Here is a 27,081-nt window from a genome sequence, read left to right on the forward strand (position 1 = left end):
CTTAATTTCTCTTTCTGCTACTTCATTAGTATTATATAGAAATGCAGCAGATTTCTGTACATTAATTTTGTAACCTGTGACATTATTGAATTCATTTATCAGTTCTAATGGTTTTTTTTTTTTTGGTGGAGTCTATTTTCTATATATATATATATATCATGTCATCTGCAAATAGTGAAAGTTTGACTACTTCCTTACCTATTTGGATATCTTTTATTTCTTTTCCTTGCCTGAGTGTAGTGGCTAGGACTTCTAGTACTACATTGAATAAAAATGATGAGAGTGGACATCCTTGTCTTGTTCTTGATTTTAGGAGAAAAGCTCTGAGTTTTCCACTGTTGATTATCATATTAGCTGTGGACTTTTTATATGTGACCTTTATTATGCTGAGGCATGTTTCCTCTAAACCTACTTTGGTGAGGATTTTTATCATGAATGGATGTTGTACTTTGTGAAATGTTTTTTTCTGCATCTATTGAAACGATCATTTGGTTCTTATCCTTTCCCTTATTGATGTGATGTATCATGTTAATCAATTTGTGAATTTTGAATGACCCATGCATCTCAGGAATAAATTCCACTAGATCATGGTGAATGATTTTTTAATGTACTGTTGGATTTGTTTTGCTAATATTTTGTTGAGAATTTTACATTTATGTTCATCAGAGATATTGGCCTGTAGTTCCTTTTTGTCATGATGTCTCAAAGAATGAATGCAGAAGCTTTCCTTCCTCTTATATTTTTTTGGAATACTTTGAGAAGAATGGGTATTAATTTTTCTTAAAAATCTGGTAGAGTCCACTTGTGAAGCCATGTGGTCCTGGACTTTTGTTTGCTTGGAGTTTTTTTTATTACTGATTCAATTTCATTGCTAGTAATTGGCCTGTTCAAATTAAAATTATCCATTTCTTATAGGTTTTCAAATCTTCTGGCAGATAATGCTGCTATAAACCTTGGGGTGCATATATCCCTTTGAATTAGTATTTTTGTGTCCTTTGGTTAAATACCTAGCAGTGCAAGTGCTGGATCAGAGAGTTGTTCTATTTTTAACTTTTTTGAAGAACCTCCATACCGTTTTCTAAGGTGGCGGCACCAGTTTGCATCCTCACCAATAGTGCAAGAGGGTTCTCCTTTCTCCACATCCTCACTAACATCTGTTGTTTCTTGTGTGAGAAAGAAACACCTTCTTCTGACATGTATGAGGTGGTATTGCATTGGAGCTTTGATTTGCATTTCTATGATGATCAGTGATGTTGAGCATCTTTTCATGTTGTTTGGTGGCCATCTGTCTTCTTTGAAAAAAGGTCTATTCAAGAGAATGTCTTCTGCCTATTTTTTTATTGGACTATTTGTTTTTTGGGTGTTTTTTGAGTTTGAGAAGTTCTTTATACATTTTGGAAACTAACCTTTTATCACATACATCGTTTGCAAAAAGCTTCTCCCATTCTGCAGGTCGCTTTTAAGTTTTGTTGACGGTTTCCTTTGCCACGCAGAAAGTTTTATTTTGATGTAGTCTCAATAGTTTGTTTTTGTTTTTGTTTCCCTTGCTTCAGGAGACATATCTAGAAAGAAGTTGCTATGGCTGATGTCAAAGGAGTGACTTCCTGTTCTCTTCTAAGATTTTTATAGTTTCAGATCTCCCATTTACGTCTTTAATCCATTTTGAGTTTCTTTTGTGTATCGTGTAAGAAAGTGGTCCGATTTCCTTCTTTTACAGGTCACTATCCAGTTTTCCCAACACAATTTGTTGAAGAGATAGTCTTTTTCCCATTGCATAGTCTTTTCTGCTTTGTCAAAGATTAATTGGCCATACAACGGTTGGTTCATTTCTGGGTTTTCTATTCTGTTCCATAGATCTATGTGTCTATTTTCGTGCTGGTACCATGCTGTCTTGATCACTAGATCTTTGTCATAGAACTTAAAGTCCAGAACTGTGATGCCCCCAGCTTTGTTCTTCTTTCTTAAGATTGCTTTGGCTATTCAGGGTCTCTTGTGGTTCCATACATGTTTTAGGATTGTTTATTCTAGCTCTGTGAACAATGCTGTTGGTATTTTGAAAGGGGTTGCATTAAATGTGTAGATTGCTTTGGGTGGTATTGACATTTAACAATATTTATTCTCCAAGTCCATGAGCACAGAACACCTTTCCTTCTGTGTCATCTTCAATTTCTTTCATCAGTGTTTTATAGTGTTCAGATTCTCCCTCTCCGTTGAGGTTTATTCCTAGGTATCTTGTTGTTTTTGGTGTACTTGTAAATGGGATTGTTTTCTTAATTTAACTTTCTGATACTTCATTATTAATGTATAGAAATGCAACAGATTTCTATATATTGATTTTGTATCTCGTGACTTTACTGAATCATTTATCAGTTCTTTTTTTTTTTTAAGTGATCTGTGTAGATAGATACGATCTTTTAAATCTTTTTTTTTTTTAATTTTTATTTATTTCTGATAGTCACAGAGAGAGAGAGAGAGAGAGGCAGAGACATAGGCAGAGGGAGAAGCAGGCTCCATGCACCGGGAGCCTGACGTGGGATTCGATCCTCGGTCTCCAGGATCGCACCCTGGGCTAAAGGCAGGCGCCAAACCGCTGCGCCACCCAGGGATCCCTCATTTATCAGTTCTAGTAGTTTTTTGGTGGCATCTTTAGGGTTTTCTATATATTGGATCCTGTCATCTGCAAATATTGAAAGTTTGACTTCTTTTTGCTGATTTGGATGCCTTTTACTTCTTTTTCTTGTCTGACTGATGTGGTTAGGATTTCCAGTATTATGTTGACTAAAAGTGGTGAGAATGGACATTCTTGTCTTGTTCCTGATCTTAGGGGAAAAGTTCTCAATTGTTTCCCATTTAGAATGATATTAGTTGTGGGTTTTTCATAGATGGCCTTTATTACATTGAGATACATTCCCACTAAACCTATTTTGTGAGGGTTTTTATCATGAATGGATGCTGTACTTTGTCAAATGCTTTTCCTGCATCTATTGAAATGAACATAGCATTCTGATCCTTACGTTTGTTAATGAGAATCACCTGCAGAGCTTTAAAACAAATAGATACATAAATCCCAGTCCCTAAGATTCTGATTTAATAGGTCTGGAAAGTGGTCTGGACAGTGGGAATTTCAGAAGACCCAGATGATTCTAAGGTACAGCCAAGGGTGGGAATTATTGTCTCTTTCATCTCTGTACCAGTGCATTTTCTTTAGTGGACAGAATGTAAGCAAGTTAGAAATTGTTCTTTAAAAAGCAGCAGAGGAAATTGGTTTCATGGGGTCATACTGTTGATTATAATAAGGTGGGAGCAACATCTGATTCTATCCATGCCCAGTTCTACTGCTAGTATGCTAGCACCCTGCAAAGGTCAGTGTGCTTCCAGGACCATCACTTGGGAGTTGTTAGAAGCGAAGACTCTCCAATCTCACATCAAACACTGAGAATAAAAATATGACTTTAAAAAAGATTTCCAAGTCATGTTCATGTACATTAAAGTTTGAGACTCACTACTCTAGGAGGCTCTGTTCCCTTGGCAATTTCTCTGTGACAAATACAAGGTATAACCAATTAGGCCCATCATAAAGTCGTTGGAAGTAAAGTGGAAAAAGAAGCTGAACAAAGGTAAATGACGAAAAAATGCTTAATATAGCCTTGCAAATAAATTTCAAAATATACTCACAATGAACGTTAATTTCAAATCCATCAAGGAAGTACTTATGTACCAAAACTAAGTAAAAAATATTGTTGCTAATATATGCAGTATTTATTTTTTCTTTTGGTGCTTACTTGTGTATCCATGTTCTGTAGCTCTAAAGCTCTACATTAGTGGTTCTAAAATGGGGCAATTTTCTCCCCTGGGGATATTTGGCATTTTAGTTGTCACAGCTGGGGAGGGTGTGTCAAGTGGCATCTACAGGGTAGAGGACAAGTATACTGCTATCAGGGATACATTCTGCAATATACGGGACAGAACCTCAAAACAAAAAATTATCTGGCCCCAGCTGTCATTAATACCACTGAGGTTGAAACCATGCTCTACAGCATATCAGTTGAGGGTGATATATAAATACACACACATATACAGACACACACACACGTTTAGGTTTATTCCTAGGTATCTTGTTGTTTTTGGTGTATTTGTAAATGGGATAAAGTCTAGAACTGTGTGTGTGTGTGTGTGTGTGTGTGTGTGTGTATAATTTTTGGTGTACTTGTAAATGGGATAAAGTCCAGAACGTGTGTGTGTGTGTGTGTGTGTGTGTGTGTGTGTATAATTTCTTGAAGAGGCAAAATCTCACTTGTAAAAGTAGAGTAAAACAGTTAAAATTTTCCTCTGGAAAAATCACTCCATTATGAGAAACTGAATGATCAGGATAATAAAATAGCAGAGTGATCTTAAGATGTGCAAGTTGGTATGAATGCATACGTAGCCCTAGGGTGTAAAGTTCATTTTCTTAGTGCATACATTAAACATCACTGATTGGCATAATAAAAGTAGTCCAGTAACAGCTCACTGTCTGCCTTTTGATTCTCATTAGTGTTAAAAGTGTCAAAACCCAATAACCACTAAGAAAGCACCCTTGTGCTGGTGGTTTTGAACTGGGCATGCCATAGAAGTCAACTCCCCACTTTAATCACTCATGGGATTAATTCACAGTTTGTAACATACATAATTGTGAAACCTTCAGAGTTCTCCTGGTTGTGCCCTTTGTTGTCATTTCATACGATAATGTTTAGTCTCTAGGAGTTGCTGAATTTCTGCTGAGGAAAACCAATGTTGCAGTGGGCACATAAGCCAGCCTTGGACATTGATAGGATTCCTTATATAGAAATGGGGTTTGTTAATTGTCAGAGCCAGGACCCTATAGTGAGGTGCATAATAGACATTGGCAGAGGTAGTTCTTGTGAATATGAAAGCTGGGGAAAGGAAGAGGTCTGGCATCAGAGATCTGGCAAGCTGATGGTGTTGCCCTCCCTAATTTCTCTGCTTTGTACCTACCTAGGCTTACTCTAGGCCCATTGTCTCCAAAATTCAGAACACACCTTTCAGGTGTGTTCTAAGTGACCCTGTGAAAATATTACACCTTCCAGTAACAGTCTTCTATCTAAAAATGGAAAACATTGATTGAGGTTTGCTAACAGTTGAGATATGACTTTCAAACTTGGCTTGACTGCCAGATGTTCAAGTGTTATGCTGTGTCCAGAGGAAACCTGGAGTCCATCCACTGGTTCCTTTGCTTTCAACATACTGCAACATATTGTGGTTTAAATGTGCTCAGGTATGTGACTTTACCATTACAAATGGTAGAATCTTCACAACATTACTGATTGGAATGGGGTATGAGCATAATTACCTTTATCCCCCATTAAGATTTACAGTAAACTCTTGACAAAGCACAGAAAAAGTAGTGGAAATTAAGTATCAACTTTTTCTTTTACAAAATGACTTAATTTGGATAACCAAGGGCTGTCAGTAGTTGCTACCTTACAGACATTTAAAGACACATGGACTTACATGTAATCTGTCACTTAAAATTTAAGTGGGTTTTTATAAAAAATGAGGCAGTAGTTTTGTTGAAAATAACTCATGCTATGTAGAGAATATTATACAAAAGATGGAGGGGAATTTCCCCTCCCCATTTCTGGGTAGAATTTTTGCTGAAAAAAATATGTGTCTTGTATGGAAACTTTAAGATACAATTACCTTAAAAACTAGACTTCTATTTTCTAAATTATTTTAAGATCTCCCCAAAGGAAGAGTTTTAGTAGAATTTGAATGCCTTCCACAAAAATCTTTTGTTCTCCATAGAAATTCGCTGGCTAATTCTTAACAAAGAACAAAAAATATAGTTGAAATTAGACCTACTGTGCTTAAAAAAAAACAAAAACAAAAGATAGGCATCATGCTGGTATTTTCAGACATGACCAGTGACTGTCCTCACAAATATTTAAAGACACAAACACATTCATATTTAATCTGTCATTTATCATAAAGTTCACTCTATTAAAGTGTGTTATTTCCATGATTTTTACCTTATTCACAGTTCTCAAAATGTCATCACAATAGAATTTCAGAACATTTATGTCACCCCAAAAGGAAACCCATACCTATTATCAGTGACTTCCTATTCCCCCCTAACCTCAGCCCTAGACAACATGGCTATAAAGGGCCACATACTGAGAATAAGAAAAAACAACTGACTTAGTTAATTTAGGGAATGGTTTCTCCTGGAATATAAGACTGTGACTCAACTAAAATAATCCAAAACTTTCACATTATACACTATGCTCAAACAGTTCCCCACTTCACTAGGACAACCTTAAAGTCACCAAAGCCAAACTCTAAACTCCTATAAACATTCTCTCCTGATTTCTGTTCTGAGACAATACTAAGAAAGACTCTCTTGAGTTTTACAATGAGTCTAATAAACGTAGTTTTCCTTGATCCACAGGTGTTCTCCATTACTGCAATGGGTCTCATAGATTTAGCTTTGAGTAGTCAACAAATGTTTCTGGTGGATTCTTGGAATCCACATTTGTCAGTCCTCTTAGTCTCCCAGTTGGTATTCTTGGACATGAATCAAGATAGTCCAGCTTTCTCTTGCTTGTGGATCATGGAAAATATTCACACCTTCTTTTCCCTTGTCAAACTCTTAGAGTACAGGCTGATTCTAGTATAGCCACTTTTCCCTTGCTTTGCCACCAGAGCTTGCCTTCCCATCTTACTTGTCTTCATGGTTTCCTACTTAGTGGTGATACATCAGTCCACTATGACTTGACAACCTCGAGGAACATAAATGAGGATCCTGACTCATTTAAGACCCACTCTTTAAGCTTAAGGTAGGATCTAGCCATCCCCATCTTGACATTAGTAGAGACACAATGGGTAAGACCACAGCATGGCAACAGCTTCTTCCAAAGAAATCTCCTCACAGATCTACTTTTTAAAATCTGCTCAACTTTCTAATACTTTCAGTGAATTCTAAGGTTTGAAATATGAGCAGCTTATTTTCTTTGAAAATTTGAATTTGGTATGACAACCACACTTTAGAATATCATAATCTAGTGTGTCCTGGTGCCTCGGTCAAAACTCCCATTGTGATATTCAGCCTCAGTCATATTTTGGGGTATGCTTATTCTACTAAAAAGGACATGCTATTAAAAATAAATGTAGGAACAAGGGGAAGATGGCAGAGTAGGAGGATCCTAAGTTCACCTAATCCCAAGGATACACATAGATGACACCCACATCACTATAAATAACCCAGAAAATGACCTCAAGACTGGCAAAACAGACCCTCCACAGATAAACGCAGAAAAGAGGCCACATCAAACATGTTTTTTTTTTAAAAGGGAGAGATGCAGTTAAGAACTAAATTGAACCATGAAACTGAGAGAGAGAGCCAACACAAGCACGGGGAAGAAGAGAGGAACAGATCCCCACACCAGGCACCCCAGGCATGGGGGACCTGCACTGGGAAGATGAATCCCTGTAACATTTGGCTTTGAAAACCAGTGGGGCTTAACTTCTTGAGTATTTACAATCAGTGGGGCTCAACACTTGGAACTTTATAAATCAGCAGTCTCTGCTCTGGGAGAGCCAGAGGGCAAGAGGAAACTGAGTCCCCACCCTTAAAGAGACAGCATAACATACAGACCTGCTGAGATACAGCACAGATGCAGCAGTTTGAAAAATGCCTGGGGTACATGGGAAGGAGATTTATTTACTAACCTGAGAACATGTGCTGGAGGGGCAGGGACCTTTAGTAGATTTCTCCAAGAACAAAACAGCTGGCTGGTGCCATTTATCTCCCCCATCCCCAATCCTAGATATAAGGACAACTGCTAGAACCAGCTCTGTGCACACAGTCCACCTAGCCTGCTAAGAGCACACTCTACCCCTGTGTTCTTCTGCTTACCCACCCTAAGCAGTTCTCCAAAGAGGCTACAGGTCTCTTCCCACAAGAAACCAGTGCAAACTTTGCTAACCCTGCATCTCCTCTCCCCATGTTCTAATGTGGATCTACCCCCATCCAACCCACCCTCCACATAAGTTCTCCAAAGTGGCACCACAGCATGGCACTGTGCAAGCAGCCCTGACAGGAGTTAGTACCACTCCAAAGTGACCCCTGACCTGGGGAGAGGGAGAAGATAACCACACACAGCAATTCTACTACAGCTCCAGCATTGGGCAAAGGGTAGACCTCTAGTTGGACTAGAGGCCCTGCCCACCAAATAAAGCCTTGTAGGAGACAACACAGGGAGACTGACATGCAGTTTGGTACAACTAGCTGTTATGATCCAACTCAAGCCCAAGTCATCCCCAGACTGGCCCACTAACAACACCAGGACCAAACCCTGCCCATAATAGACAAAGAGAGCCATTGTGGATGACTGGACTAGGGCAGCCACAACAGAAAGGTACATGCAACACATATAGGAGATACCCCTGAAATACCAGGTTCTAATGAACAGGGGACACTGCAGGGCACTAGAGGACCTCTCCTTCAAAAGGCTACTACTTTCAAGAGCAGATGTAGCTGACTTTCCTAATATGCAGAAACAAAAAACCCCAGAAAGGTAGACAAAATAAAGAGGCAGGAATATGCCCCAAATGACAGAACAGGACAAAATCACAAGAGTTCCTGGGTGGCTCAGTCGGTTAGGCATCCAAACTCTTGATTTCGGCTCAGGTTTTTTTTGGGGGGGGGGGGGCTCAGGTCTTGATCTCAGGGCCATTAAAAGAATCTCTGTGTCAGGCTCTGCACTCAGCATGGAGTTTGCTTGAGATTCTCTCTCTCTCTTTCTCTCTCTCTCTCTGCCCCCCTTGCTTATGCATGTGCGCTCTCTCTCTCTCTCTCTCTCTAAAATAAAGACATAAATAAATTTTTTTTAAAAATCACAAGAGACCTAAATGAAATGGTGAAAAATAATATGCCTGAAAGAGAATTTAGAGTAATGGTCATAAATATACCCACTGGACTTGAGAAAAGAATAGAGGATCTCAGACCCTCAACAAAGAGATAACATAATAAAGAACCAATCAGAAATGAAGAACTCAATAACTAAAATTCATACACTGGAGGGAATAAATAGTAGACTAGAGGAAGCAGAAGGGATCAGCGAACTAGAGGACAGAGTAATGGAAAGCAACCAAGTTGAACAGGAGAGAGAAAAATAATAATAAATGAAAATATACTTAGGGAACTCACCAAACATCATCAAACATAATAACATCCATGTTATAGGGATCTCACAGGAAGAAGAGATAGAAAAGGGGGCAGAAAATGTCTGAAGAAATAGTAGCTGAAAATTTCCCTAGTCTGGGGAAGAAAACAGAAATCCAGATTCAGGAGGCACAGAGAGCCCCCCCAAAAAACCAACCCAAGGAGGTCTGCACCAAGACACATAAAAATTAAAATGAAATTAAAAAATTAAGAAGTAACACAAAAAATGACCCATTCTGTAAAAAATTACAATGGCAAAAAGTAGTAATAAAGAAAGAACTTTATTTTTTTTTTTTTTAAGAAAGAACTTTAAAAGCAGCAAGAAAATAGTACACACAAGAGAAATTTCATATGGCTATCAGCCAATTTTTCAGCAGAAACTTTGCAGGCTAGAAGAGAGTCACATGTCACATGATATACTTAAAGCACTGAAAGGGGAAAAAAAAAACCCTGCAACCAAGAGCATTCGATCCATCTATCCAGCAAGGCTATCATTCAGAATAGAAGGACAGATAATGAGTTTCCCAGACAAAGAAAACTTAAAGGAATTTATCACCACTAAACCAGCTTCACAAGAAATGTTAAAGGGAATTCTTTGAGTAGAAGCAAAAGACCTTAAGGAGGAGTAAGAAAAGTAGGAAGCACAAAAGCAATAAAATCAAGTATATGTATAAAAATCATCCAAGGGATTCACAAAATAAAGAGATGTAAAATAGAACACCCCATACCAAAACATCACGGGCAAGGGGACTAAAAATGCAGTGCTCATAGATGGGGTTCAAACTTAAGTGACCATGAACTTCATATAGACTGCAATATAAATAAGATGTTACATATAAACATAATGGTAACCACAAATCAAAAACCAGTAATAGATACGGAAAATATACAGAGAAAGGAATTCAAGTACTGACATACTAAAGAAAGACATCATAAAAGATGACAGAAAAAGAAAGGAACAAAGAAGAACTACAAAAAACAACTATAAAACAAGTAACAAAATGGCAATAAGTACATAACTATCAATAATTACTTTAAATGTAAATGGACTAAATGTTCCAATCAAATGACAAGGGGTGATAGAACAGATAAAAAAGACCCATCTATATACTGCGTATAAGACACTCACTTCAGGTCTAAAGGTATCAGCAGATTGACAGGGGATACAAAGCATTTATCATGCAAATGGAAGTGGAAGTGAAAATAAAGCCAGGGTAGCAATACTTACATCAGACTTATTTTTTTTTTTTTTAGATTTTATTTATTTATGAGAGACACAGAGAGAGAGAGAGAGGCAGAGACACAGGCAGAGGGAGAAGCAGACTCCCTGCGGGGAGCCCATTGTAGCACTTGATCCCCAGACCCAGATCACACTCTGAGCCAAAGGCAGATGCTCAACCACTGAGCCACCCAGGTGTCCCAACTAAACAGACTTTAAAGAAAAAACTTTAACAAGAGAAAAAGAAGGACACTACAAAATGATAAAGAGAAAAACCCAACAAGAAGATATAACAATTATAAACATTCACACACCCAAAATGGGAGCACCCAAATACATAAAACACCTACTAACAAACTAAAGGAAGTAATCAAAAGTAATACAATCATGGTAAGGACTTTAATACCCCATTTAATTCAATGGATGATACATCATCCAAACAGAAAATCAACAAGGAAACCATGGTTTTGAATGACACATTGGACCAGATGGATATAACAGATATATTCCGAACATTCCACCCTAAAACAGCAGAATACACATTCTTTTCAAGTGCATATGGAATATTCTCTAGAATAGATCACATGTTAGGCCACAAAACAAGTTTCAACAAATTCAGAAAGACTGAACTTATGCCATGCATTGTTTCCAGCCACAATGCTATGAAACTAGAAATCAACCACAAGAAAAAAAAAATGGGTGACGGGCACTGAGGGGGGCACTTGACGGGATGAGCACTGGGTGTTATTCTGTATGTTGGTAAATTGAACACCAATAAAAAATAAATTTATTATAAAAAAAACAAGAAAAAATCTAGAAAACATACAAAAAAGACAGAAGCTAAATAAATGCTACTTGTAAATAAATGCTACTAAACAATGAATGAGTCAACCAAGAAATCAAAGAGGAAGTAAAAAAAAAAAAAAAACTAGAGACAATTAAAATGAAAAAATGGTACAAAATCTTTGGGATGGGGGATCCCTGGGTGGCTAGCGGTTTGGCACCTGCCTTTGGCTCAGGGCGCGATCCTGGAGACCCGGGATCGAGTCCCACATCGGGCTCCTGGTGCATGGAGCCTGCTTCTCCCTCTGCCTGTGTCTCTGCCTCTCTCTCTCTCTTTGTGTGACTATCATAAATAAATAAAAATTTTAAAAAAATCTTTAGGATGCAGGGAAATAGTGTTCTAAGAGGGAAATTGCCCTCACTGATATTTCCCACTCATTTTCTCTCCTTTCCCTTTATTCCCTTTCACTATTTTTTATATTCCCCAAATGAATGAGATCATATAATGTTTGTCCTTCTCCGATTGGCTTACTTCACTCAGCATAATATCAGAGAGGGAGACAGAACATGAGAAACACCTAACTCTGGGAAACAAACAAGGGTAGTGGAAGGGGAGGTGGGCGGGGGGATGGGGTGACTGGGTGATGGGCACTGAGGGGGGGGGGCACTTGACGGGATGAGCACCGGGTGTTATGCTATATGTTGGCAAAATAAAAAATACAAACAAAAACAGAGACTGAACAAATAGAAGAATGGAGCAAGCATCAATGAAATCTCATTTGTATGTTTGGCCTCAGATATTCTACTGCAAACTGTGAAGGCCTTTCCCAGAGGGATGATGTATGACATTACCACATCCATTGTGACAGGTCAAGCCATCCTGGTGTTGAAACTCCCCCGGCACTTCAGAAACACTGGGATGGAAGCATTTGGGGTTAGGGGAAGTGATAGGAGGGGCACAAGTGACAGCTGCCATGGAAAGTTGGCTTCCTTTGTTTTTCTACAGTTATAATTCTACGAAGGTCAGCTCAAATGACCTTGAATGTCAGTGTAGGCTTGGTGGACATAAATGTGGGGGGTAGAGGATTATGGCTCAGCTGTATTCTAGATTAAAAATATAAGACTTTCAGAAAAAAAAGAAGAGGGAAGTTGATAGCAAACAGGCATAACTCAAGAAGCAAGAAAAACCTCAAACAACCTAACCTTGCACCTAAACAAGCTAGAAAAAGAACAAAATATAAGACCACCAGAATGAAGGAAGTAATAAAGATTAGAACAGAAATAAATGAAATAGAAATTAAAACAAAACAAAACAGGGCAGCCCAGGGGGCTCAGCGGTTTAGCACCACCTTCAGCCCAGGGCGTGATCCTGGAGACCCGGGATTGAGTCCCACATCGGGTTCCCTGCATGGATCCTGCTTCTCCCTCTGCCTGTGTCTCTGCCTCTCTCTCTCTCTCTCTCTCTCTCTCTCTCTCTCCTCTCTGTGTATTCTCATGAATAAATAAATAAAATCTTAAAAAAAATGCATCAGTGGCTGGTTCTTTGAAAAGATCCACAAAATTGATAAACCTGTAGCCCGACTTATCAAAAAACAAAAAAGACTCAAAGCCAGAAATTAAAGAGGTGAAATAACAACTAGCACCACAAAAAAATACAAAGTATTATAAGAGAATATTATGAAAAACTATATGCTAACAAATTGGACAACCTATAAAAAATGAAAAAAAAAAAAAACAAACAAACAAACAAAAAAAAACCTATAAGAAATGGATAAATTAATAGAAGCAATAAACTCCCAAAACTGAATCAGGAAGAAACAGAAAACTTGAACAGCCCAATTACTAGCAAAAAAAAAAAATGCCCTTCTCTGATTGACTTATTTCACTCAGCATAACACCCTCCAGTTCCATCCATGTTGAAGCAAATGGTGGGTATTTGTCATTTCTAATGGCTGAGGAATATTCCATTGTATACATAAACCACAGCTTCTTTATCCATTCACCTGTCGATGGACACCGAGGCTCCTTCCACAGTTTGGCTATTGTGGACATTGCTGCTAGAAACATCGAGGTGCAGGTGTCCCAGCATTTCATTGCATCTGTATCTTTGGGGTAAATCCCCAGCAGTGCAATTGCTCATTCATTTGGGGAATATAAATAATAGTGAAAGGGAATAGATGGGAAGGGAGAAGAAATGGGTAGGAAATATCAGAAAGGGAGACAGAACATGAAGACTCCTAACTCTGGGAAACAAACTAGGGGTGGTGGAAGGGGAAGAGGGCAGGGGGTGGGGGTGAATGGGTGATGGGCACTGAGGGGGGCACTTGACGGGATGAGCACTGGGTGTTATTCTGTATGTTGGCAAATTGAACACCAATAAAAAATAAATTCATTATTAAAAAAAAACATTTTTGAGAAAAAAATGGAATCAGTAATCAAAAAATCCAAAGTCAAGGATCAGATGGCTTCACAGGTGAGTTCCATCAAGCATTTAAAGAAGAGTTAATACGTATTCTTCTCAAGCTATTCCAAGAAATAGAAGAGGAAGAAAAGCTTCCAAATTTATTCTATAAGGCCTGCTTTACCCTGGTACCAAAACCAGTGAAAGATACTACAAAAAAAAAAAGAGAGCACAGGCCAATATCTCTGATGAACTTAGATGTAAAATCCTCATATACATTAAAGAAATCATTCACCACAATCAAGTGTGTTTTATATCTAGTGGTTCAATATTTGCAAATACAATAATGGTTCGATATTTGCAAATCAATCAATGTGTGACACATCACATCAATAAGACAAAGGATAAAGGCATATGATCATTTCAATAGATGCAGAAAAAGCATTTGCAAAGTACAACATCTATTCAAGAAGAATCATCAACAAAGTAGATTTAGAGGAAACAAACCTCAACATAATAAAGGTCACATAGGGGAAACCCACAGGTAACATCATACTCAATGGTAAAAAACCGAGAACTTTTCCCCTAAGATCAGGAACAAGACAAGAATGTCCATTCTCACCACTTTTAGTCAACATAATACTGGAAATCCTAACCACATCAGTCAGACAAGAAAAAGAAGTAAAAGGCATCCAAATCAGCAAAAAGAAGTCAAACTTTCAATATTTGCAGATGACAGGATCCAATATATAGAAAACCCTAAAGATGCCACCAAAAAACTACTAGAACTGATAAATGAGGGATCCCTGGGTGGCGCAGCGGTTTGGCGCCTGCCTTTAGCCCAGGGTGCGATCCTGGAGACCCAGGATCGAATCCCACGTCAGGCTCCCGGTGCATGGAGCCTGCTTCTCCCTCTGCCTATGTCTCTGCCTCTCTCTCTCTCTCTCTCTGTGACTATCAGAAATAAATAAAAATTAAAAAAAAAAAGATTTAAAAGATCGTATCTATCTACACAGATCTCTTAAAAAAAAAAAGAACTGATAAATGATTCAGTAAAGTCACGAGATACAAAATCAATATATAGAAATCTGTTGCATTTCTATACATTAATAATGAAGTATCAGAAAGTTAAATTAAGAAAACAATCCCATTTACAAGTACACCAAAAACAACAAGATACCTAGGAATAAACCTCAACGGAGAGGGAGAATCTGAACACTATAAAACACTGATGAAAGAAATTGAAGATGACACAGAAGGAAAGGTGTTCTGTGCTCATGGACTTGGAGAATAAATATTGTTAAATGTCAATACCACCCAAAGCAATCTACACATTTAATGCAACCCCTTTCAAAATACCAACAGCATTGTTCACAGAGCTAGAATAAACAATCCTAAAACATGTATGGAACCACAAGAGACCCTGAATAGCCAAAGCAATCTTAAGAAAGAAGAACAAAGCTGGGGGCATCACAGTTCTGGACTTTAAGTTCTATGACAAAGATCTAGTGATCAAGACAGCATGGTACCAGCACGAAAATAGACACATAGATCTATGGAACAGAATAGAAAACCCAGAAATGAACCAACAGTTGTATGGCCAATTAATCTTTGACAAAGCAGAAAAGACTATGCAATGGGAAAAAGACTATCTCTTCAACAAATTGTGTTGGGAAAACTGGATAGTGACCTGTAAAAGAAGGAAATCGGACCACTTTCTTACACGATACACAAAAGAAACTCAAAATGGATTAAAGACGTAAATGGGAGATCTGAAACTATAAAAATCTTAGAAGAGAACAGGAAGTCACTCCTTTGACATCAGCCATAGCAACTTCTTTCTAGATATGTCTCCTGAAGCAAGGGAAACAAAAACAAAAACAAACTATTGAGACTACATCAAAATAAAACTTTCTGCGTGGCAAAGGAAACCGTCAACAAAACTTAAAAGCGACCTGCAGAATGGGAGAAGCTTTTTGCAAACGATGTATGTGATAAAAGGTTAGTTTCCAAAATGTATAAAGAACTTCTCAAACTCAAAAAACACCCAAAAAACAAATAGTCCAATAAAAAAATAGGCAGAAGACATTCTCTTGAATAGACCTTTTTTCAAAGAAGACAGATGGCCACCAAACAACATGAAAAGATGCTCAACATCACTGATCATCATAGAAATGCAAATCAAAGCTCCAATGCAATACCACCTCATACATGTCAGAAGAAGGTGTTTCTTTCTCACACAAGAAACAACAGATGTTAGTGAGGATGTGGAGAAAGGAGAACCCTCTTGCACTATTGGTGAGGATGCAAACTGGTGCCGCCACCTTAGAAAACGGTATGGAGGTTCTTCAAAAAAGTTAAAAATAGAACAACTCTCTGATCTAGCAATTGCACTAATGGGTATTTACAAAGAAAAAAAAAACAAAAACAAAAACAAAAAACAAAACCACTACTTCAACGGGATGCATGCACCCTAATGTTTATAGCAGCATTATCTGCAATAGCCAAATTACTGAAATAGCCCAAATGTCCAATAATTGATGAATGAATAAAGAAGATGTGTTATATAGAGAGAGATATATACAATGGAATACTATTCAACCATAAAAAGAATGGCCTCTTGCCATTTGCAACGACATAGGTGGAACTAGAAAGTATAATGGTAAGCAAAATAAATCAGCCATAGAAAGACAAATGTCATTACAATCACTTTATACATGGAATGTAAGAAACTAAACAAATGAGCAAAGGGAAAAAAGAGAGTCAAATTAATAACCACACTCTTAACTATAGAGAACAAACCGATGGTTACCAGAGGGGAGATGGGTAGGGGATGGGTGATATATGTGATGGAGATTAAGGAGTGCACTTGTGATGATGTATGGAAGTGTTGAATCACTATATCGTATACCTGAAGCTAATATAACACTGTATGTTAACTCAGTGGAATTAAAATTAAAACTAAACATAGATAAATTTGGGGATCAGTGAATTAGACCAGTGCTTTCATGCTTTAACACACACACAGAGTCACGTTAGGTATCTTGTTGGAACACGTAAAAGCTAATTCTGATTCTAGTGTTCTGGGGGTGAGGATTGAGATTCTGCATTCCTAACATGCTCCCAGGAGATGCCAGTGCTGTTGGTCCTCCAATCACACCAGGTGTAACAAGACTCTAGGCAACCTCCCTGTTTCAGAGCATGGATCAGAATTGAGAATTCTCTGAGCTGGAAAAATAGAAAACAGAACAACCAAGGTGCAATCGCTCATCCCTGTGTTGTCTAGGCAGTTAGACAAGGAGCAAGAATATGTGTTAAGAATTGGGCAGAATATGAAAAATAGTAAACTTGAGAAATCGTGGTGAGGGGACAGGAGAATTTCAAAAGGAGCCTGGCTGCGGATGTAAGACACAGCAGGCAGGAGATAAGAATGGGTCAGACGAGCAAGAGAGAACAATGGAAGGAAGAACATAGATAAGGAAATAAAATTTAGCATTTTTGTTCTGGTCCATGTTTTATTTTGGTGAACTCACTGCTAAATGCCAGCTTTGCTGTGCTCCTGAGCAATCTTTGTTTTTATGGCTATTAAAAGAACTTGAAAAGATGGGAGATGGTCTGGTAATTGGGAAGACACATGTCCAACCTGGGCACAACATACCAATTTTTTTTCTGCTTACTTACACACCCACTGCTGCTATGCCACATTTGGGAAGTTTTCTTTTGAGGAATGTCCAAACTGATAATAAAAATATTACAGAAGTTGAAAATATAGAAATAGAAAAAAACCCAGCCTATAAAAATTATATTTAATTATCTTGTAATTTTGCTGGAGTTTGAATAATTTCCAGTGTTTTCTATGTTCAAAAACTACTCACCATTTTTTTGGTGTGTATTTGATACAGAAACTTTGAGGAGGGATGGGAGTCCTCAATTTTCAGCAATCTTTTGAAAGAAAAAAGATTCCTTTTGATGATATGAGGTAAATAGGAAGTGTCAATGACCATGTTCAGAAGGAACTGACCATTTTCTCTCAAGATCTCTCACCAAGCATCAGGGACAGTCAGAGCATCTCATCTATATGCCATAGACCCCACTTGTAAATAAGTAGATTGAGACAGACTGTTTTAGTGAGGCACTTTGCAGGCACCACAATCGTCAGCAGCTAATGAATCAGTGTTTCTGGTCCAATGACATAACCAAGAAAAGAAAAAGAAAAAATTAAAACCCAGTGTATTTTTAGCCTACTCACTGAATTAGGGAAAAAATACTTTAACTTCTTAACTTTTAAAATATTTTACAATGGTTCTATTTATAAGAAGCTGTGGGTTACTTCAGAAGTAACCTACCATCTTGAAAGCTGAGAAATGAATTCGATTCCAGCTAAGCAACATATGTGATTGCCATAAAATGAAAACCTTTGCAAAAAAAAAAAAAATATATATATATATATGTGTGTGTGTGTGTGTGTGTGTGTATATATATATATCAACTCAAAACTAACATTTACTGTCTGAAATTTATGCCATGGTTAACTTTTAAAAATAGTTTTCCCAGTCATTATATTTATATGCTGCTATCCTCCTTATTATCATTTCTGTCTCCTCTTTGGGAACAGTATTATAAATGGTTTTGTGATAGAAAAAAATAAATGCAGATGAATCATGAGGTTTCTCTAAATGAATCTTAAATCTTATTAAAATAGTTGAGTCATTTGTGTTTCCCTCCCACAGGGGCAATAAAAAATTCATTTAATCTAAATAACTTTCAGTTTCTCTACCAGTTTCTGGGTTTTTTAAGCCTAAAGAAACATTCAGAGTATTTCCATCTAAGGGATTGAGAACATGTGTCTCTGACCACAGGTGGAAATGATGGGGCTGGCATTCTCTTACACAATGGTTTTAACTTTTCTTTACATAATGAAACATACAGTGTTTGAAAGGAGAAAATAAATTATGACAAATTCGTTAAAATAGCTAAAGCCCTGAACTTTCTTTTTTTTTTTAATTTGCTGATTACAAGCTTTTTTTCTTCCTTTACCTATCCATACTGTCCCGATGACCCATTCTTAACACAAAATGCCCACTTTAACTGATTAATCAAATACATGACCACAGATTTTGTACTTATTTTGCATTTTCAAGAATTTCAATTGTGTTGATTTGAGAACAATCCTGGAAGGGACCCTTTTGAGATAGATGTGTATGGCAAGTCATTGAAACCAAGACAATAAACATGTTTCCAAACTATGTCCAGCGATGATCCTAGGTTGTAGTAACAGTGGATGGTTAGTGCTGTTTCAATCAGATATTTTTTCACCCAGGGATATGTAAGCCTTAGGCTATTAATAATTTCGAAGGAGAGAGTGTCAGATCTCCAGCTCCCATAGAGGTGCTAATTATTTAATGTCTCTGGGGCAGAGATAATGAAATTGCCTTCAAAAATTGAACTTTGGTTCTACTGTGTTAATATTATGTATCTAGATTAAGGGCTAAGAACATGTTTAAGTTAAATTGGAAAATTACCAATAGAATCTTGGGTTTGTAAAAACATTAGAGTAACACTGCCTTTTGATACTTAGATAGTTAGAGCGAAACTATAAGTGAACGTGTGCAATGGAAAGTGGTTTTCTGTCACTCTTCAAAGCTAGTACTTGAACTGAATTGGCATGGCATCATATATGAAAATAAAGGCAGCCACAGAAACCATGCTTACCCTAGGCCCACGAATTCAGTAGTGTAAGAGTGCAAGGAGATAAGGCCTACACCATCTATAATGTGAAAATGAGTTCATTCCCATAAACACATACATTTCAATTTATTATCTGCCAAAGAGCTAAGAGCATAAAGGAAAATTTGACTTACTGGGCTTATTTGGATCCCAATTTTCCCCTGGGAGTCAGATATTTGCTTAACTTTAGCATGACAATGTGTTATAAATGTTTGTCATCAGTTTCATTATTTCATTACTCAGTACAACAGGGTAAAAAATTATTGTTGGTAAGGCAGCAAAAAGTATATAATTGGGCAGGGCAATATACCTTAAATGACAATCAGTGCTGATTTAGGAATCTATATTTCTTTTGAAATTTGTTCTAATATTGTTATCTTACAAACTAGAAGCTTTCTGTCCCTGCAGGGGTTACCCAGGATGTTTTTAATGGTTTCTAGACTTGTAAATTCTCTACTATTCCTAAATGCTGTTTAGATAAATAGTGTTAATTTCTTCCGTAACACTTCACTGTATTCTGTATTCTGTGAAAGACCAAGTGCTTCTAATGCTTCTCCCTCAATGCTATCCTTGACAGGTGGCTCAAATCTTTGAACTACTGAGAATTATCATTCTTTTGCATACACAGGTGACTCATAGTCCCTGACTCATGGTAAATTGCTTCCCATTTTATGTTCTGACTTGTTGGAGAGAGTATATGGTTTTCTTTTTTGAATACTGAGGTATTCAAAATAAGAATAATCTCAACAATAAAACCCTACAATGTTTGAGTAATTTTATCTCAAGTGATAAACAATATTTATAGTAATACTAAATTAATCTACAAGGAGAAAGTGATTTTCTGACTAATTTTAGGAGAAAGGCTGATTTTGGCATGGGAACATATAATCCTGGTACAGAATTCTAAATAAAATCCACCATAAGATATTTAGAAGTGTATGTAGGTTTATATTTTTGGTTTTGGAACAGAAGATAGGTGGGTGGAGATATGTAGGAGCCCAGAGAACACACTTTATTATTCATTATGGTTCAGTGGAGAAAAATCACTAAACGAGCGGGGATATGGCCAGCAGAAATAGCAGTGATTCTTTGTGATGAGGATCCAGTGCTGCTTAGAAACTCATATTCCTGGGACTGTGATGTGAAACACAGATTAAAATTCCAAACAACATCAGAGAAGGTAACCACTCAGCAGGGATTTATGGTTAAGTAGCACCTTTCTTAGAAGTAACCTACTAATTTTTATTGATGAATATATACCTTAGTTATTTAAACGTGCACTGCTCTCTTTTTTTCTACAGCTACATAAGCTCTAGCCTATGCCAGAGAGAGAGTTTTTCTGAGTTTGTAAGGTTTACTATTAGCTTATGATGACTGACCATCAAGAAGACATTTTGAATTTCTTGGTTCTTAGCACACCATCCAAACAATGAGAGAGATGCAATCCACCCTATGATTGAAGATTCCTTGAATCTCTTGTATTATCTCCCAACATCAATGTTTTGAGATTATAAATGATTGAAATGATTATTTCTTTTAGTCTTAATAAGGCCAAAATACTGTATATGTCATTTTTTTACATAATTATAGAAGCAAATATCCAAAATATTGAGTCATTTGAGTAAGTGTGATAGCAATGGCAAGTTTAGATGGGAATATAAGAGTACATTTGAGCCAAGGAATTATGAGTGTTAACTGGGAAACCTGAGGAATGGAGACTTTAAGGTCATTTTTACCAACAAAATCAGTCCCCTCCAATATTTATATCAGAAAGAGAATTGTTTCTATGTGACATTATATGACAGGACCATACAGCTTATACAAATGAAATCATACATTAACATTATCTGTAGTTATCAGGAAAGTCAACAAGGTGGAAGAAGCCAACTAGCCTTATGGATGGGTAGATATTAATAGAGGAATGATGAAGATTTAATTCTATATGAGGTAGACAACATGGAGACAGAAATGAATGGAGGAGAACAATGTGTCAAGTGACAATGGTGAATATTTGAGTCTAGCTGCATCAGAGAACTCCTGCACCAGAGTAGCAGGAAGAAATTCTCTTTTGGAGAATTTCAATGGTCAGGTGAAAGAATATGGGCACATTTTATGTATATTTGACTTAAAAAAAACAATAGGCACTCTGAGGTGTTTCAGGAAGATAAATTTGAAAGTATAAAAAAAGAATTAGGGGGTATCTGGGTGGTTCAGTCGGTTAAGGATCCAACTCTTGATTTCAGCACAGATCTTGATCTCAAGGTTCTGGGATCCAGCCCCATGTCAGGCTTTGTGCTCAGAAGGGAGTCTGCTTAAGGATTCTCTCTTTCCATCTCCCTCTGTCCCTCCCTCGACTCATGTGCTTGTGCCCTCTCTCTCTCTCTCTCTCTCTCAAATAAATAAATAAAATCTTAAATATATATATATAGATATATTTCTATCTATCTATCTATCTATCTATCTATCTATATATATGGAAAATGCTTCTGCAGAAATAAGGTTTAAGCTTTGATGCTGAAAATATCAGAGAAATGACAGTACCACTGTGAAAAAGATTGTGAGAAAAATTCATCAGGACTTAATGAACTGGTCTTGGAAAGAAGAAAACAAAAGTCAGAATGACAGAATTTCATACAGTTGCGACTTGGAGATCAGAGAGAAAGAGAAATTATGAAAAAGAATTTGGTTGCTTTTGTATGACATGCTGACTTTTAACCAGAGTAATTCTGTTAGTTTCTATAAGATAACAAACTGTCAATTCCAGTAGGAAATTTTTTATATTAAAGTCTTTAACGTAAAGAACATGAATACTTGTTAATTCTTGGTGGCAAAAAAAAAAACCCCGCAGGCATTCTGTTTTTCTGTCATTTTATGATTTTTTTCATGTTTCAAGATAAAAAAAATGAAGGCAGTAAGAGTAAATGAGTGTGTTAAGAAATGAGAGCAAGAGGAGGAATAGGTTAGCTTATTGCTAGTTTGGCAAAAGATGGGACTGTATGTAGACAAGGGAAACTGCCATTTGGTACATGAAAATTAAAAGACACAGTATGGCAGGGAGGAAAGGGGTGATTGGACAATACCATAGAGATTGTTAGATTTCAGGGAATGAGGAGCATCTGCATTGACAGTAAGGTAGGAAACCTCCTCTTCTGGAATGAGGGGGAGGGCTGAAATTCGCAAAGTCATATAGAGGTAAGGAAGAGAAGAGCTTGTTAGAAAGTGGATTTTCTAATTTTATGGACTCAATCTTGCAAGTACTTTGTAAGATATATTCATTTATTAAGAGTAAGAGAGGCTGTGATTAAATTATACCCTTGAGGAGTGTCTGAAGAGGGTGAAATGGCTTCTACAGTCCTTATAATAGAAATTCAACAAGAATATTTTTTTTATTGTTGAGGAGCAGTGAAGGAGCACTTGGTGTTAGAAAACATTAATTTGTAGTGGATTTTCAAAGCAAATGATCATAATTTTCTTCAGATCAACTCTTGACAGAAAAGCTTGTAATTGGCATGGCAGATCTGGTAGCGCAGAGTGAGAAAGTTTCTATGTAAGAGAAAGAAAATGAGAGGCCTGAGTGTTGACAACTGGTAGTTGGCCTTGTGGCTGCCAGATAAGCTATACATTCTTACTGAACATCTTTTTGTAGAACATCAACATTGGGCAAAGATTCTCTATGACAGTCTTAAAACAAGACAAAGACTATTCTATGACCATGCTGCAATGGAAATTTAAACAGCAGCAACAAAAATAAAGCCCCCATGTAGCCACAACACTGACCAAACATTCTCCCCTCTCTGCTAACTTGAGTGATTGCTACTTACTGTCCAGTGACAATTCTAGCCCTCCTCAGTTCCTTTCATCACCTAGAAAAAAAAAATTGCTCCCAGTTTCTGACAACATGCACTTCAAAACATGACATTCACTTTCCCAGATCCCCCCTAAAATCAATTAGCATAAGCCCAAATCCTAGAATAATCCCCCAACTCCTTTTTATCAGGATGTTCCACCGTTCCTCATGGTTTAGTCTCCCATGTTGCCAAAAATAGTTAACTCTGTTGAGTGTAGGATATTTCTAGTGGTCTCTTGATGGCATTAACATGAAGCACAGAAGTTGCCATTTTTCATCATTAGCAGAACTAATCCTAAATACAAGCTAGGAGGGTACAAGTGAAACCAGAAAGGAACTGATGGATTTAAAGATATGGACGGAACTCACAACGGTGGTGAAGAATTGGTTTAGTATGTTAGAGACTGGAGAGAACATTAAAAAAAAAAAAGGAAGACTTCACTAAAATGATGACAATTTGTACTGAGCACTTCTTATTTATAGCTCCAAGCACATCTTCTTGCACTCAGTAGACTGTACTCTGATTAAAGACTAATTTTTATTTTAAAGATGGGAGTTAGAATAAGTTCTTTGATCTCAAGATGAACTTTGTTTATCAACTCAGATTCACAGACTATGTTAGAAACACAAGGATGCTATAGTGTTTTCTCTCCTTCTCCACTGACATAGTAGGGAAGAAAAAAGAGGATCTCTGGCCAAAGAAGTAAGCTGAGGGAATCACTTTCTCTCCACTCTTGCAAGGTCAAGTAACTCAAATTAAATGAAATTCATTTGTCATTCTTGAGGGTGCTCAATCACCAAGTTGTCAGTGGAGAAAATATAATCACTAAATATTCAATTTGGCTTAAACTTATTCTGAAGAGATAATATTGAGGAACATCTTTTATTTTTTTAATATTTTTATTTGTTTATTAGAGCATGTGCATGAGTGGGGTGGGGAGGTGGGCAGGGGAGAATGAGAAGCAGATGCCCAGCTGAGTAGAGAGCCTGACACTGGGCTCAGTCCCAGGATCCTGAGATCATGACCTGAGCCAAAGGTAGACATTGAACCAATTGAGCCACTTAGGTGCCCTGAAGAACATCTTTTAAAAATGAATATTATCAGGACACCTGGGTGGCTCAGTGGTTGGGCATCTGCCTTCGGCTCAGGGTGTGATCCTGGAGTTCTGGGATCGAGCCCCACATTGGGCTCCCTGTAGGGAGCCTGCTTCTCCCTCTACCTGTGTGTCTGCCTCTTTCTGTGTGTCTCTCATGAATAAATAAATAAATACAATATTTTTTAAATGCAGATTATCATATTTAGAATAAAATATTTAATATTTCAGAGGGCCTCGCTAAAGAGGCTCTCCTGCTTATCTCCCTAAGGTGGTATCAGGTATATGGACGGAAGGGTTTTAAGGGTCTCCCTGACATGATAAATACCTAAGGTCCTCAAGTATGATGTCCTCTATTCCTCTAGTCTCTGAGACAAGATTCCTTGTAAACATTGGTGTGGTTGACCTTCCTGGCAGTATGGATGAAGTCTCTGATTGGTTCAGTTAGTGATCTGGTCTCTTTTAACTTGGTTAAAATAACTAGACCTCAACTTGCTCTTCAATGGTGTCAGACTAATGATTGTAATCGATCCCCCATTGCATCTTCTGGTTCAGCAGCTACAGTGAGTCCCCCTTTCTCAGGTTAACCAGATCTCAACCCAGTGTCTGTGCCATTGGGAATTGGGGTTGGCTCAGTAAAGGAAAACTTCAGGTCTCCTGTCAGATCCCATTATAAGCCAAGTTCTTAGATTCTTGTTGAAGGTTGGTGGGAGAGGGGCAGAAAGTAACCTTTCTCTAACTTTCTCAATGGAGAATGAAAGAATAAGCCTCCTTCTCAGCCTTTAATGCTATCCTTATTCATTGAAAGTACTTCCTTCCTATCTCCTGCAGCCACAAATGAGGCAATTGGTGACTACTTTCTTCTTTCCCTCTTTCCCTCATTTTCCTCATTCTTCCATCATTTCCTCGCCAGAAATGGGCATTATTTCTCTATAGATGCTCTACACTATATATATTTTTTGTACCACAGGGAAGAGCCTAAGGCCCTATGTGGGTGGGGGTAAGGAATAACTATAAACTTGTGGATTAGGTTGACACTTCGTAGCCTAAGATTTGGAAAAGTACTCACCAAAGACCATCCTGGACTTGCAAGGGTGCCATCTTGTGGCATAATCCAGTTTCGAATATTATTATTACCTAGATTTCCTGTAATTAGTCATTACAGTGACCTCTCAGGCAGATGGATGCCTAGGGAGAACTGGGTCAAAAGTAGTTTACAGAGGGAGTCAAAGAGAAACGAACTTGTTAGTTCAGGAAAACAGATTGATAAAGAAATTATGATAATGGTACCAATTTAGGAGAGCAAAACAGCAGCCAGGAAGAACACCAGAGTTCCTCACGTTGTGTATCTTGACATAGTATATTGGGTTGGAGTATTTGGAGTGGAGATAGGGCTTACTGATTTTTTTCTGTTGCTAGGAAGGACTGAGAACTCTGAGAGACAGTAGTATAAAATTTTAATATTCCAAGAGATTTACTCTCTCTTTTAATGTCAATGAACCCAACAGATGGTGGTAATATATGTTTTATATGTATATTTTGGATTTATTAAAGAAAAACTTTGTTTAGTAAACTCAATGCATGATTCTATTTTTCCAGCCTACAATCTGATTCACTTCCTCTATCATTCTCTATTGTGACTATTCTAGAACTATGAGGAAAATGCCATGCAGAAGATCTGAGCATTTTCCTAATCAAAGCAGAGAAGTGAAGATTTCAATAAGTCTTCTTAAAATGTTCTGGGGTCTATCATAAAAATGCTAACATAAAATATACTACTAAACATATTTACACACTAAATATCCCCTGGTGTTGTACAAATACTAAATCTTAACCAAAACTGGTCTATATTCTACATTACTAAAATTCCATTTTTCCTACTTCATGAATTATTTCAAAGGCAATTTTCACCAGCATGTGACTATAAAGTGCTGGTATTTTTAATCCTCTGTAAATACATTCAAAGTTTAAACACAGTGGGAAGTTTCTTCTCTGTTGGAAATTTAATACAGCTGCGCTGAGCCAAAGAAGTTGAGTTGTCTTTCAAATTGGACATATTAATCTAACTCAAGTAAATTAATCCCATACCGTAGGACACCAACCTGATTTAAGAATTTATAGTTCAAAGGCTAAAAATCACTCTTGTTTCCAATAAAATATTAGACTAGAGTAACAAATAGGATGATCATCTTAATATCAGTTGTGGGATCGAGTTACATGCATTTGGAAATGACCGATTTATACATATATGCCACAGAGTAGTACAGGCTAAGGTCCATGGGCTCTGCTTTCATCACACCTACTTGCCTGCACATGCACACAAAGAACCTGCAAAATATTCACTATATTCATACCCACTTAAAAATACTGTAAGTATTCTAGTTTCCACATCTCATTGCTTCTCTGACTGTTTAAGTATTTTGAATCTTGCTTTGTCTAACAACAAGACTGTACTATGGAATGTTTTCAAGGTTTTATATTTCAAAGGGCAAGGATACTGTTCCAAGCAGTAATTTCTAGGGAGCATGCTATATATGGTCACAAAAGCCAATCCTTTGATTCTCTCCAATCATCTCATGTGCCTACAGTAACGACAAACTTTTCAATATTTGGAACCATGTTAGGAATAAATTGCTCTTTTGATTTAGCCCTACTCAACCAGATAGCTCGCCAACTGAGTAGAATGTTAAATAGTCTATGAGGTGCTACTATTGACTGATGCATAAAGGCACTAAAACACACTGAAGACTGTGTTTCCACTTTGCTGAGTTAACCAAGGGTATTAGG

The sequence above is a fragment of the Canis aureus genome, chromosome X (assembly GCF_053574225.1).
Source record: "Canis aureus isolate CA01 chromosome X, VMU_Caureus_v.1.0, whole genome shotgun sequence".
Lineage (NCBI taxonomy): Eukaryota > Metazoa > Chordata > Mammalia > Carnivora > Canidae > Canis > Canis aureus.